This window comes from Nicotiana tomentosiformis, chromosome 2 (genome assembly GCF_000390325.3).
Source record: "Nicotiana tomentosiformis chromosome 2, ASM39032v3, whole genome shotgun sequence".
NCBI lineage: Eukaryota > Viridiplantae > Streptophyta > Magnoliopsida > Solanales > Solanaceae > Nicotiana > Nicotiana tomentosiformis.
In genome coordinates, this window is record NC_090813.1 from 43,959,766 (window position 1) to 43,974,713 (window position 14,948).

Here is a 14,948-nt window from a genome sequence, read left to right on the forward strand (position 1 = left end):
TAACTAAACATCTGTTGTTTCATTCTCTCACAGATGGTGAGGACTCGTGCTACCGGTCAGGAGGGCCAACCACCAATACCATCAGCCAGGGCCGCGAGAGGCCGAGGCCATGGTAGAGGTCGTGGTAGGGGCAGAGGTGCAGCCCGTACAGCAGTTGGGGCAGTACCTACAGATCCACCGGTTGTCCCAGATCAGGACCAAGTTCCAGTTGTTGATGCACCAGCTCAGGCACCACATGTGCCTATTGTGATTCCAGGCCTTCAGAAGGCCCTAACTCAGATTCTGACAGCGTGTACTGGCCTTGCTCAGGTGGTCTCTATTTCGAGGGCCGCAACCACTTCTCAGGCCAGGGGAGGCACTCAGACTCCTATCGCTCGCACACCCGAGCAGGTTATTCAGGGACTTCAGACAACATGTCTATGTGTCTTAATTGCCTATGTGAACTTTATGCAGCATGCTTAGTGAATTTCCTGCTTCTTCCTTGACTGGTACTTAGTCTAAATCATAAGATTTTCGTGATGTAGTTGCATTTCTATTGTTTGCGCTGCATATTTACTTTGGGACTACGGAACGGTATTCCGGGAGATCCCCCAGTACTGCATATTTACTTTGGGACTACGGAACGGTATTCCGGGAGATCCCCATGTCTTGCATATTTACTTTGGGACTACAGAACGGTATTCCGGGAGATCCCCCTACATATTTACGTTTGGGACTATGAGACGGTATCTCGGGAGATCCCCTGTTGTGTTTCTGTGTACTGAGTTGTTACCTTCTATGATTTCATTGTTGTTAAATTATAACTTTTATTTTATTGCGGTATCACACTTTATATTATTTTATTATATATTTACCAGTAGGGCCCTGACCTGACCTCATCACTACTCTACCGAGGTTAGGCTTGGCACTTAGTGTGTACTGATTGTGGTGTACTCATGCTACTCTCTGCACATATTTTTCGTGTGCAGATCCAGGTGCACCTTATCAGCTGCACTATCAGTGAGCCGAGACAGCTTTGGAGACTTCAAGGTATATCTGCCGCGTCCGCAGACCTCGGAGTCTCCTTCTACTCTTTCTCATGTCCATTATCGTCTGTATTTTTCCTTGTTAGACTCTGATGTATAGAGACACTAGATTTTCCCTTCTGTAGTTTGTGATTCATGATGTTCCGGATTTTGGAATTTGTTGTGTATTTTTGAATAGTTGGTTAAATTTATATTTTTATTTTATTATTCCGTAAAATATTAGGCTTACCTAGTTGTAGAGACTAGGTGTTGTCACGACGTCACACGGAGGGAAAATTAGGTCGTGACAGTGATTGGCCTGGTACTGGAGTTCGACCTAGGAATGTTTTCTAATTTTTGAGTATTAACTAGTGTAAAATCCAGGTAGGATTCCTCAAGTTCAAAATAATTGGGTTCAAACCTTCATGGGTAAAACAATGGGAAAATGATTCAAACCACAGTAATCAATGTTGGGGTTTGACCTATAAAGATTTAAGACCCAATAATCATGCTAGGTTTAAATCTAAAAGGATTGTTTCACCTGGTACCTCTTTCGAACTCAAGGATAATATCATATAGTTTCAACTTGTGGAATTTAAAACTCCATAATTATGTCATGGAGTTCAAAACAAGGTATTTTTTAGTAAAACAATGTGAAAAGAAGTCAAACCCAAGTAATTGTTGATGGAGTTTGAATCTATAAAGGTTTGAACTCTAGTAATTGTTGTTGAGATTTGAACTTATAAAGGTTTAATTTGAATTAATCCTAGTAATTGTTGTTGGGGTTTGAACCTATGAAGATTTGAACTCTAGTACATTGTACATAAATTTTACTTTTAAAAGCTCTAAAGTCTAGTACTATGTATGTGGGATTACATCTATAGAGAGTTTTTGAAACTCCGGTATATTGTGCTTAAATTTTAAATGTAGAATGTTTGAAATCCAGTAACGATTGTTGGAGTTCTTCCATGCTTTAGATAGGGGTGTTTTTTAGTAGCTACTTTGCCAATACAATTAAAAAGCGGTCAAACTCTAATAGCCAATCCAAGAAGAGACTATTTACCAATTTTACTCATCTTAACACTGTGTGGTATTGTCCGTTTCGAGCCAAACCCGCACAAATTTTTCCTCAAAGGCCTCACACCATTAAGAGTATCCAACTCCTTTATAAGTAACTTATTTTTCTTTTCTATTTCCCATGCAGTACTGTGTTCACACAGACCCAACAATCTCCATCTTGAACTAAATTTCACATGTCCCATCACCATTCATGGAGTAATTTAGAGATTAACTATGTGTCACCCATATGATCTGGGTAATTACGGTCATCGAAGCTCAAATATTGTGTATACGTCTTCAAAGCTACGGGTAAAAGTCGTAAATCAACCCCTAGACGAGCACATGCACTATATAGGGTCCCTAGAATATAAATATTCTGGCATTTTCCATATCAAATCATTGGCTCTTATACTAATTGTTGGGATAAAACGGCCAAAGATACTCTTAATATGTTGTGATATTGTCCGCTTTGGTCCAAGCTCACACGATATTTTCCAAAAGGTCTCACACCATTAAGAATATCCAACTTCTTATAAGTAGCTTGTGTTTCTTTTTTACTTTTTGTATGGACTTTGTTCACACATACCCAACAAAATAAGTAGCCAATTTCATCTTCTAAGCCCTTCTATGTCTTTTTCACCACTCCAACCCCACCCACGTTCCCAAAAATTCGAAAAAGACTTTGTAAATAAGTTAAAGTATTTAAAGGCCGAATTAAAAGAGTAAGCCTAGAATATAGGGAGTTTTAGAGTTTTATCTATAAAAATCAAACTAATTACTCTTGCCCACCCATTTACTTTTGTACCCATCAAACAAATTACCTTTCCTACCCATTATAGCTTTTGTGGGTACTTGACTCTTTTTTCTCCTTTACTTTTTTGTTCTTTTTCGTTATTTTTTGCTCTTTCTCCTTTTCTGTTATGTTTTTTCAATCATATTGTTTTATATATTTTTTTACCATAATTTGATTCCATACTCAATTTTGGCTCCTTTAGTTTTATTTTGTTTCTTTCCTTCTGTTCATTTTTCATTATTTTTTGTTCCTTTTCTATTTTCATTTAACTCTTTTTTTCTTTTTTTTTTCTACATAATCTAATTACATTCACTTTTTTGCTCCCTTTCTTTATTCTTTTTTATTTTATACAGTAATAAAGATAACTAATATAGTAAACATTCATTCACTATTTTTTAATATAACTCATATAATATACCTTATGTCTTTTATCTCATTTGTTTCTCTAAATCAATTATTAGAACAACTTATACATTATACATATTTTCTCTTCTCTTTTTTCGTTGAATTATTTTCTTTTTTCTCCTTTTCAAATTTTATTTTTAAATTATTTTTTCTGTATTTCCTATATTTCCTCATAATCTAATTCTACACATCTTTTTGGCTCCTTTATTTTTGTTCTTTTTTCTCTCTTTTTTTTTACTATATCAAAAAAAAATAACCGATATAGTGTATTTTTTTATTTAATTTAATTTTTCTTATACTAATTATCAGAAAATAACTAACTCTAGTATATAGTATACGAAAAATAGTATATTAGTAGTAGTTGAAGTATATTGTTGCAGCATACTATGATACTGACCTGGTATATTATCATATACTGACAGGGTATCATAGAGGTCTGGTTCATTCCTTCCAGAAATATACTTGGTTCACTATGATATCTATATGGTATATACCTTGTACTGACAGGATATAATGTGACATTTCTTCCAAAATAACACTCAGTCTCGATGATACCAACCTGGTATATATCATATGCTAACAAAGTCTCATAGAGAACTAGTTCATTCCTTCAACAAAAAGAAATACTTGTTAGTACTCTATGATACCCACATGGTATATATTATATACTGACAAGATAGAGGTCTGGTTAATTCCTTCAAAAAGAGCCAGTCCTCTATGATACCAAATGGATATACAAGAATACCATTTTGGTATATAATACAAATTCATGTACTTCGCTACCTCAACTTAATTTCAACCCAAATTTCACAGCTCTAGAGCAAAATCTCTACCAAATTAGAAATTTAGCCATATCCTCCCTTCAACATTTAGAACTAAGTATTCTGTTTAAGAAAAAACTAAAAAAGGCATGAAATTTCTATTGAAACATTGAAAAAGGTTCCAATGAAAAAGACCTCGAAATTTAATAATTAATTATATATTTTAAGACCTTAAAAAGTACTATTTATCATTCCTCAACTTGCGTGCGTAGTCCGTAAAATTTTCTGAAAATTTTTTGTGTGAAAAATAGATTAAAATATGAATAAGAACTTTAAAACTCAACTAAGTTGACTTTAGTCAATATTTTGAGCAAACAAACTCGGATCAGTATTTTGATAATTCTGGTAGGTCCGTATCATGAATTGGGACTTGGGTGTATGCCCGGAATTAAATTCCGAGGTCCCTGGCCCGGGATATAAAATTTTGATGAAAAATTAAAAGTTTAAGTTCAAATAGTGATCGGATGTCGAATTATGTGCAAACGACCCCAGAATAGAATTTTGATGATTCCAACAGCTTTGTATGGTGATTTTGGACTTAGGAGCATGATCAAAATTTTATTTGGAAGTCTGCAGGAGAATTAGGCTTGAAATGTCGAAAGTTGAATTTTTGGGAAGTTTGACCGAGGGGTTGACTTTTTGATAACGTGGTCGAAATCCGATTCTGAAATTTTGAGTACCTCTGTTATGTCATTTACCACTTGTGCGCAAAATTTGAGGTAAATCGGACGTGATTTGTTAGGTTCCGGAGTCATTTATAGAAATTAGAAATTTCAAAGTTCATTAGGCTTGAATCTATGTTTGATTCATGTTTTAGTGTTGTTGGATATCGTTTGAAGGCTCGACTAAGTTTGTATGATGTTTTAGGATTTGTTGGTATATTTGGTTGAGGTCCCGGGGGCCTCGGGTGAGTTTCGGATGGTTAACGGATCAAATTCGGACTTAGAAGAAATAGCTGAAATTTCTGCCCTCTACTGCATTCGCACCTGCGAAAATTTTATCGCAGGTGCGAGCTCGCAGAAGCGAGCCTGGCAAGCGCAGATGCGCAAATGGACTATGGGGCAATAGTCGCAGGTGCGAGGGAAATTCCGCACCTGCGTGAGCGCAGATGCGGAGGGACGCGCGCAGAAGCGGCCTGCGCAGGAGCGCAAACAGGCGCTCAGTCCGCACATGCGGTTAGCGCATAAGCGGCCAAGTTTCCGCAGATGCGAAAATCCCTGGACAATACAAAAACAGAGGGGGTCTGAGCTTTTGCCATTTTTTAGGCATTTCAAGCTCGGGTTGGGCGATTTTGAGTAAGGTTTTCACGGGAAAACTTGAGATAAGTCCCTTGTGATCATTTCTACTCCATAATATTGAATTATCATCAAATACTCCGACTAGATTACATGTTTTTGAGGTGTAAATCGGGGGGTTGGAACTTAGGGATTTGAAAATAAGATTTGAAGCTTTGAGGGTCGAGTTGGGGTCGGATTTTGATAAAATTGGTATGGTTAGACTCGTGGTTGAATGGGCTTTCAAATTTTGTAACTTTTGTCGAGTTCCGAGATATGGGTCCCACGGCCATTTTTGAGTTAATTTCGGATTTTTATTGGAAAATGTAGTATTTTCTTACAGGATTAATTCTATAATTTTTGTTGACTATATCGAATTAATTATGACTAGATACGAGTCGACCGGAATCGAAAAATCGAGGAAAATGCATACTACTTGGTTAAATTGGAGCACGTCGAGGTAAGTGACTTGTCTAACCTTGTGTGGGGAAAATTTCCCCTAGGATTGGTATTAATTGTAATGTGATGAAAGTCATGTACACGAGGTGATGAGTGTGTACACAGACTAAATGTGAAGGATTATGTTTTTAAATTGTGAAGATCACTGTTGCATATTAATTAATTTATTAAATCGTATTATATTCTCCATCATTGATTTAATTTGTATACTATAAATTTGGTTGACTTTTTCTTGCTAATTGTTTTACCTGTTTGGTTAAAACTTGGTTTCTTTTATTCTGTGCATTATTTAAAATTGATTTTCTTTAAATTAAATATTATTAATATGAAGTATTTGATATTTTAAATTTGATATTGAAGCAACGTATTAAAGATTTTGAAATATTATTTTGCTAAATTATTTATTCCTGAATATTTTTGTAAGCTTTTTGTACTCATTGTGATGGAGTCGTGGGCTCTTTATTATGAAAAATATTATTGATGATTTATGTTGGCATGAGCCATGAGCTCTTTATTCTGGAAAATATCGTTGATTTATTTTGGCAAATTAAAATATTTGGGCACTTGAGGTACAAATTGTGATATATTGTGATATTGATATGCATGCGGTGGTATAAGGTCTGGGTATTGAAATGCGGTGAGATAAGGGTGGATTGATACGCGTGGCTAGTAGGGGGAACTACTAGAAGTCATGCGGTGTGATAAGGATGGCTAAAACGCGGGATGCTATTTCGGAAAAAATATTTTCTTTAAAATAAATTGTGAAGGCTCCCGCGGTGAATTAAGGAAATGAGATATTGTGAATTTATTTATGATTTGGGACTACGAGGCGGTACCTCGGTAGTGACCTTGTTGATATTGATTTATGGCCATAGTTGCCTTCGATTAGTTGTTGTGATTTTCATAAAGTTGAAAGGAATTCTGTTTTGATTCCACGAGATATTATTTGTAATTATTTTGTGTCATTAAATGTGACATACTATTTGATTCATTTTCATAGTCATTTTATCTTATTAAATTGTTTAAACATTTTTTTCCATGTCATTATCTATTCTCCAGTAGGGCCTGACCTGACCTCGGCACTACTCTACCGAGGTTAGGCTTGGCACTTACTGGGTACCACTGTGGTGTACTCATACTACGCTTCTGCACATCTTTTTGTGCAGATCTAGGTACATCTTACCAGTTTAGACATCAGTGAGTTACCTGCACATGGAGACTTCGAGGTATATCTGCCAGCGTCTGCAGACTCCGGAGTCCCCTTCTATCATTTTATGTTGCTTCCTTATTTTTCTTTAGACCTTGATACATAGAAACATTGAGAATAAAATTTTAGAACTTGTGACTTATTTCTACCGGGTTTTGGGAGTTGTAATTATTTGAATTGTAGTTTATTTATTTCAGATATATATGATTATTTCGCATTTACAGGGCTTACCTAGTCTTAGAGACTAGGTGCCATCACGACCTCCTACGAAGGGAATTTGGGATTGTGACAAGTTTGAAATAGAGAACTAGGTTCATAGGTGTTATGAGTCACAAGCAGGTTTAGTAGAGTCTTGTGGATCGGTACAGAGACGTCTGTACTTATCTTCGAGAGGCTATGGAACTGTTAGGAAATATTCACTTCTTTGATTCCTTATCGTGCGCCTTTGTTGATTTCAAAGTCCTAAACAATTGTCTTTCTATTCTCTCACAGATGGTGAGGACACGCACAACTGGATCTGATGATCAGACACCCGCGCTCCCTGTTGGAGCCGCAAGAGGCCGGGGTCGGGGTAGAGGCCGAGGAAGACCACGTGGTGCAGCCAGAATACCTACACGAGCTTCTGTACCAGAGCCACCAGTAGCTCCAGTTAGAGAGCAGGCACCTGAGACGCCTATTACTACTCCTACACTTCAGGAGACTCTTGCCCAGTTTTTGAGCATGTTTAGCACTTTAGCTCAAGCAGGATTAATTCCACTTGCTCCTGCCACATCTCAGGCTGGGGGAGGAGCGCAGACTCCCGCCGCCCGTACTCCAAAGCCACGGGCCCATGTTGACCATGCCCCAAAGGTTATACCAGTACAGCCAGTTGTTCCAGTTCGGCCTGAGATTAGGACAGCAGTTTCAGAGGGGGAGCAGCTCAGGCTCGAGAGGTATAAGAAGTACCACCCTCCCACTTTCAGCGGTTTAGCTTCAGAGGACACTCAGGGTTTTCTGGAGAAATGTCATAGTATCCTTCGTACTATGGGTATTGTGGATTCCAGTGGGGTTTCTTTCACGGCATTCCAGTTTAGAGGAGAAACCTACCAGTGGTGGCGAACATATGAGTTGGATAGTCCGGCTGAGGAAGCTTCACTTACTTGGACTCAATTTTCAGATATGTTCTTAAGGGAGTATGTTCCTCAGAGTCTTAGAGATGCATGGCGTGCAGAATTTGAGCAGCTGCGCTAGGGTTCTATGACTGTGTCAGAATATGCGATCTGATTCAGTGATTTGGCTAGGCATGCACCAGCCTTAGTTGCTACTATTCGAGAGCGAGTTCGTAGATTAATTGAGGGTCTCCACCCTAGTATCAGATACATTATGGCCCGAGAGCTAGAGATGAATATCACATACCAACAGGTGGTGTCAATTGCTAGGAGATTGGAAGGTATGCGGACTCGGGAGAGGGAAGAGAGAGAAACTAAGAGACCCCGAGATTCTGGCACATATAATAATTCTCGTGCCCCAGTTGCAGCCCGTCATGGTAGAGGTTATGTGAGCCGTCCTATTCATTCAGCACTTCTAGTTTCCAGTGGTATCTACTCCCAGACCTCAGGTTCCATATTATGCACCACCAGTGTCTTCTGTACCTCCGGTACGGGGTGCTTTCAGCGGGAAGTCTAGTCGATCAGGCCCAAGCCAGTCCCAGCAGCCACGTACTCTGAGGGCTTGATTTGAGTGTGGTGACACTCGTCATATCATGAGGGATTGGCCCAGACTTAGGAGGGGTGTACCTCCACGGATTTCTCAGGCCCCACCTATTCCACAGGGTCCTCAGGCTTCTCAGGCCATGATTACTGCACCAGTTGCAACTCCACATGCACATCCAGCTAGAGGTGGAGGTCGGGCAGGTAGAGGTCGCCCTAGAGGGGGAGGCCAGGCTAGATATTATGCCCTTCCTGCTAGGACAGATGATGTTGCATCCGATTTTGTTATCACAAGTATTATTCTGGTCTGTCATAGAGATGTGCCAGTCTTATTTGATCCAGGCTCCACTTATTCTTATGTATCATCTTAATTTGCCCCATATTTGGGCGTATCATGTGATTCCTTGAGTTCTTCTGTTTATGTATCTACACCCAGGGGTGAATCTATTATTGTGGACCGTGTGTGATGGTCGTGTTTAATTGTTATCAGTGGTTTTGAGACCAGAGCTGATTTATTATTGCTCAGTATGGTGGATTTTAATATTATTTTGGGCATGGACTATTGTCACCCTATCACGCTATTCTTGATTGTTACGCCAAGATGGTGACATTGGCTATGCCAGTCTACTGCGGCTAGAGTGGATAGCTATCTCGGATCATGTTCCTAGCGGGGTTGTTTCATTTCTTAAAGCTCAACGAATGGTTGAGAAGGGGTGTGATGCATATCTGGCCTATGTGAGAGATGTTAGTATTGATACTCCTACTGTAGAGTCAGTTCCTATGGTAAGGGATTTTCCTGATGTATTTCCAGTGGATCTTCCGGGTATGCCACACGATAGGGATGTTGACTTTGGCATTGATTTGTTACCAGGTACTCAGCCCATTTCTATTCTACCATACCGTATGGCCCCAGCAGAGTTGAAAGAATTAAAAGAACAGTTACAGGAGTTACTTGATAAGGGTTTCATTCGGCCCAGTGTATCGCCTTGGGGTGCTCCTATCTTATTTATTAAGAAGAAGGATGGTTCTATGCGGATGTGTATTGATTACCGCCAGCTAAACAAGGTTACCGTGAAGAACAGGTATCCATTGCCACATATTGATGACCTATTTGATCAGCTTCAGGGTGCCAGAGTATTCTCTAAGATCGACTTACGTTCAGGCTATCATAAATTGAAGATTCGGGAGCCAGATATCCCGAAGACTGCTTTCAGGACTCGGTATGATCATTATGAGTTCCTTGTGATGTCTTTTGGGCTGACCAACGCCCCAGCAACATTTATGCACTTAATGAATAGTGTATTTCAGCCCTATCTTGATTCTTTCATCATTGTGTTTATTGACGACATTCTGTTGTATTCCCAGAGTCAGGAAGATCATGAACACCACCTGAGGACTGTGCTTCAGATTTTGAGAGAAAAGAAGTTATATGCAAAATTCTCAAAGTGTGAATTCTAGCTTGATTCGGTGGGATTTTGGGGTCATATAATTTCATGCGAGGGGATCAAGGTAGATTCGAAGAAGATTGAAGCAGTGCAGAATTGGTCCAGACCGTCCTCAGTTACGGAAATCTGGAGTTTTCTTGGTTTGGCAGGGTATTATCGCCGATTTGTAAAGGGTTTCTCTTCTATTGCTGCATCTATGACCAAATTAACTCAGAAGGGTGCTCCATTCAGGTGGACCGAGGAATGTGAGGAGAGCTTTCAAAAGCTCAAGACAGCTTTGACTACAGCCCCAGTATTGGTATCACCTATAGGTACAGGGTCTTATACTGTGTATTGTGACGCGTCGTGTATTGGTCTCAGCGCAGTGTTGATGCAAGATGGTAGGGTGGTTGCCTACGCGTCCAGACAGTTAGAGGTGCATGAGAAGAATTATCCTGTACATGACCTGGAGTTAGCAGCTATTGTTCATGCCTTAAAATTTTGGCGGCATTATTTGTACGGTGTCCATTGTGAGATCTACACCGATCACCGTAGTCTACAATATCTGTTTAAACAGAAGGATCTTAATTTGCGGCAGCGGAGATGGTTGGAGTTTCTTAAGGATTATGATATCACCACTCTCTATCATCCTGGGAAGGCCAATGTGGTGGCCGATGCCTTGAGTCGTAAGGCGGATAGTTTGGGCAGCTTAGCATATTTACCAGTAGCAGAGAAGCCTTTAGCCTTGGATGTTCAGGCCTTGGCCAACCAGTTTGTTAGACTGGATATTTCCGAGCCGAGTCGAGTTTGGGCTTGCGTGGTTTCTCAGCCTTCTCTTTATGATCGTATCAGGAAACGTCAATATGATGACCCCCATCTGCTTGTCCATAAGGATACAGTTCAACACGGTGATGCCAAGGAAGTCACTATTGGAGATGACGATGTATTACGTGTGCAGGGCAGGCTATGTGTGCCAAATGTGGACGGTTTGCGTGAGTTGATACTCCAGGAGGCTCACAGTTCGCGGTACTCCATTCATCCGAGTGCTGCAAAGATGTATCAGGACTTGAGATAACACTATTGGTGGAGGCGGATGAAGAAAGACATAGTTGGGTATGTATCTCGGTGTCTAAATTGTCAACAGGTGAAATATGAGCATCAGTGACCAGGTGGATTACTTCAGAAGTTAGATATTCCAGAACGGAAAGGGGAACGGATCACTATGGATTTCGTTGTTGGGCTCCCACGGACTCAGCGAAAGTTTGACACAGTTTGGGTGATTGTGGATAGGCTGACCAAATCAGCTCATTTCATTCCTGTAATTACTACTTACTTTTCAGAGCAGCTGGCTCAGGTATATATTCGCGAGATTGTCAGACTTCATGGTGTACCGGTATCTATCATCTCTGACCGGGGTACACAGTTTACCTCACGATTTTGGAGGGCAGTACAGCGTGAGTTGGGTACTCGGGTAGAGTTGAGTACAGTATTTCATCCTCAGACGGACGGGCAGTCCGAATGCACTATTCAGATACTGGAGGATATGCTTCGTGCGTGTGTGATAGATTTTGGGGATGCTTGGGATCAGTTCTTACCACTTGCGGAGTTTCTTACAACAACAGTTACAAGTCAAGCATTCAGATGGCTCCGTATGAGGCTTTGTATGGTAGGCGGTGCCGGTCTCCAGTGGGTTGGTTCGAACCGGGCGAGGCTAGACTATTGAGTACAGACGTGGTTCAGGATGCCTTGGAAAAGGTTAAGTTGATTCAGGATCGACTTCGTACAGCCCAATCTAGACAGAAGAGTTATGCAGATCGGAAGGTTCGTGATATTGCATTCATGGTTGTTGAGCGGGTATTGCTCTGGGTTTCGCCTATGAAGGGTGTGATGAGGTTCGGGAAGAAGGGAAAGTTGAGCCCTAGGTAAATTGGGCCTTTTGAGATTCTTGAAAGAGTTGGAGAGGTAGCTTACAGACTTGTGCTATCACCTAGTCTCTCTGCAGTTCATCTGGTATTCCATGTTTCTATGTTTCGGAAATATAACGGCGATCCGTCTCATGTGTTAGACTTCAGTTCGGTTCAGTTGGACAAGGATCTATCTTATGTTGAGGAACCAATGGCTATTTTAGATAGGCAGGTTCGAAAGCTGAGGTCAAAGAACATTGCTTCAGTGAAGGTTCAGTGGAGGGGTCATCCGGTCGAGGAGGCAACTTGGGAGACCGAGCATGAGATATGCAGCCGTTATCCACACTTATTCACCAGCTCAGGTACTTTTTCTAACTACGTTCGAGGACGAACGTTTGTTTTAGAGGTGGAGAATGTGATGACCCAAAATGTCATCTTTAAATTTAATAATTAATTATGTGTTCTAAGACCTCGAAAAGCACTATTTATCATTCCTCGACTTGCGTGCGCAGTCCGTAAAATTTTCTGGAAAGTTTTAATCTGAAAAATGGATTAAAATATGAATTAGAGTTTTAAAACTTAATTAAGTTGACTTTGATCAATATTTTGAGCAAACGAACTCGGATCAGTGTTTTAACAGTGTCGGTAGGTCCGTATCATGAATTGAGACTTGAGCGTATGCTCGGAATCAAATTCCGAGGTCCCTAGCCCGAGATATGGAATTTTGATGAAAACTTAAAAGTTTAAGTTCAAATAGTGACCGAATGTCGAATTATGTGCAAACGACCCCGGAATAAAATTTTGATGATTCCAACAGCTCCGTATGGTGATTTTAGACTTAGGAGCGTGATCGAAATTTTATTTGAAAGTCCGTAGTGGAATTAAGCTTGAAATGGCGAAAGTTAAATTTTTGAAAAGTTTGACCGAGGGGTTGACTTTTTGATATCGGGGTAGAAATCCGATTCTGTAAATTTGAGTACCTCCGTTATGTCAATTACCACTTGTGTACAAAATGCGAGGTAAATCGGACGTGATTTGATAGGTCCCGGAGTCATTTGTAGAAATTAAAAATTTTAAAGTTCATTAGGCTTGAATCTATGTGTGATTCGTGTTTTAGTGTTGTTAGATGTGATTTGAAGGCTCGACTAAGTTTGTATGATATTTTAGGATTTGTTGGTATATTTGGTTGAGGTCTCGGGGGGCCTCGAGTGAGTTTCGGATGGTTAACGGATCAAATTCGGACTTAGAAGAAATAGCTGAAGTTTCTGCCCACTGCTGCATTCGCACCTGCGGAAATTCTATCGCAGGTGCGAGCTCGCACAAGCGAGCCTGGCAAGCGCAGATACGCAAATGGACTATGGGGCAATGGTCGCAGGTGCGAGGGAAATTCTGCACCTGCGTGAGCGCAGATGCAGAGGGACGCGCGCAGAAGCGGCCTGCGCAGGAGCGCAAACAGGCGCGCAGATGCGGGCAAAGGCGCAGATGCGGGACTTTTACCGCACATGCGGTTGGTGCAGAAGCGGCCAAGTTGCCGCAGATGGACAGTACAAAAACAGAGGGGTTCCGAGCTTTTGCCATTTTTTGGGCATTTCAAGCTCGGGTTGGGCGATTTTGAGCAAGGTTTTCACGGAAAAACTTGAGGTAAGTCCCTTGTGATCATTTCTACTCCATAATATTGAATTATCATTAAATAATCCGACTAGATTAAATGTTTTTGAGGTGTAAATCGGGGGTTGGAACTTAGGGATTTGAAAATAAGATTTGAAGCTTTGAGGGTCGAGTTGGGGTCGGATTTTGATAAAATTGGTATGGTTAGACTCGTGGTTGAATGGGATTTTGGATTTTGTAACTTTTGTCGAATTCCGAGACGTGGACACGAACTAAATGTGAAGGATTATATTTTTAAATTGTGAAGATCATTGTTGCATATTAATTAATTTATTAAATCTTATTATATTCTCCATCATTGATTTGATTAGTATAGTTTAAATTTGCTTGACTTTTTCTTGCTAATTATTTTACCTGTTTGGTTGAAACTTGGTTTCTTTTATTTTGTGCATTATTTAAAATTGATTTTCTTTAAATTAAATATTATTAATATGAAGTATTTGACATTTTAAATTTGGTATTGAAGCAACGTATTAAAGATTTTGAAATGTTATTTTGCTAAATTATTTATTCCTGAATATTTTTGTAAGATTTTTGTACTCATTGTGATGTAGTCGTCGGCTCTTTATAGTGAAAATATATTATTGATGATTTATGTTGGCATGAGCCGTGAGCTCTTTATTGTGGAAAATATCGTTGATCTATTTTGGCAAATTGAAATATTTGGACACTTGAGGTGCAAATTGTGATATATTGTGATATTGATACGCATGCGGTAGTATAAGGTCTGGGTATTGAAACGCATGCGGTGAGATAAGGGTGGCTTGATACGCGTAGCTAGTAGGGGGAACTACTAGAAGTCATGCGGTGTGATAAGGATGGCTTAAATGCGGGATGCTATTTCGAAAAAAATATTTTCTTTAAAATAAATTGTGAAGGCTCCCACGGTGAGATAAGGAAATGAGATATTATGAATTTATTTATGATTTGGGACTACGAGGCGGTACCTCGGTAGTGCCCTTGTTGATATTGATTTATGGCCATAGTTGCCTTCGATTAATTGTTGTGATTTTCATAAAGTTGATAGGAATTCTGTTTTGATTCCACGAGATATTATTTGCAATTATTTTATGTCATTAAATGTGACATACTATTTAATTCATTTTCATAGTCATTTTATCTTATTAAATTATTTAAATATTTTTTTCCATGTCATTATCTATTCTCTAGTAGGGCCTGACCTGACCTCGTCACTACTCTACCGAGGTTAGGCTTGGCACTTACTGGGTACCGCTGTGGTGT